The following is a 984-nucleotide window of genomic DNA, read 5'->3' as shown; positions in this document are numbered from 1 at the left end:
ATTACTTCGTTATTGTACATAAATTAAATTATAAAAAATTGGATTAAAAAATTACACAAAAAAATGAGCAATTTCAAATAGTTAATTTGATACTAATATCGATATATTTTTGTAAAATTTTTATGATATCATCAAACATATATTTTATTCAAAAATAAAAACATCATCGCTTTCTCAAAATCACATAAAGCCAATAACATCGACTGAGATAAAGAATAAAATGAAATATTAAAAACATGATTTATTTCGCTGCATTGCGCGAGTACGCTTCTAGTATATATATATATATATATATATATATATATATATGAAATGAAAATTATATTTCTAATTAAAAAAACCTTAAGTTAAGATTTCTTTTTTCATCATATGAACATTACACATATATCATAAAGTGTTTCAAACAAACCGATGTATATAGAAGAAAATAGATCCAACAATATTATATAAATCTCTCACACACACACACACACACAAATCATAAAAAGACAAAGGGTATTGAAGGATGAATGATGTTGCATGCATGTATTTACTAAAACCAAAACTCTTTATTTGGATTCATAAAACGTTAGTTACAAATTAATATGATTCCAGGGGTATTATTATTATTTTAAACAGGATTACAACAATTTTGATTATTAATTTAAATAATAATATCAAAATTTCAAGTACATGTACATACATAAATGTCATCACCAAAGAACAAAAAAACAATCATTTTCCTTTCCTAAAATACATCTCCAAGTCTCAAAAAATATATTAAAGAAATATATTATTCATATTGTTTGTTTAATTAGATATACACAAAATGGGAGTGGTTTTTTTAGGTACCATGCATATATAATTACATAACTACTGCTGCATGCTACCTACAAATTACAAACATGATCATATCAATATGATGACTTTTGAATGAATTTGAGTCCCTTAATTAATTATCATACAGAAGATGATGATGATGATCCTTTGATTCATGAAAACAAA

The sequence above is a fragment of the Cynara cardunculus genome (genome assembly GCF_001531365.2).
Source record: "Cynara cardunculus var. scolymus isolate 2C chromosome LG 11, CcrdV1, whole genome shotgun sequence".
Taxonomy (NCBI): domain Eukaryota; kingdom Viridiplantae; phylum Streptophyta; class Magnoliopsida; order Asterales; family Asteraceae; genus Cynara; species Cynara cardunculus.
Note: the sequence above shows the minus strand (reverse complement) of the source record.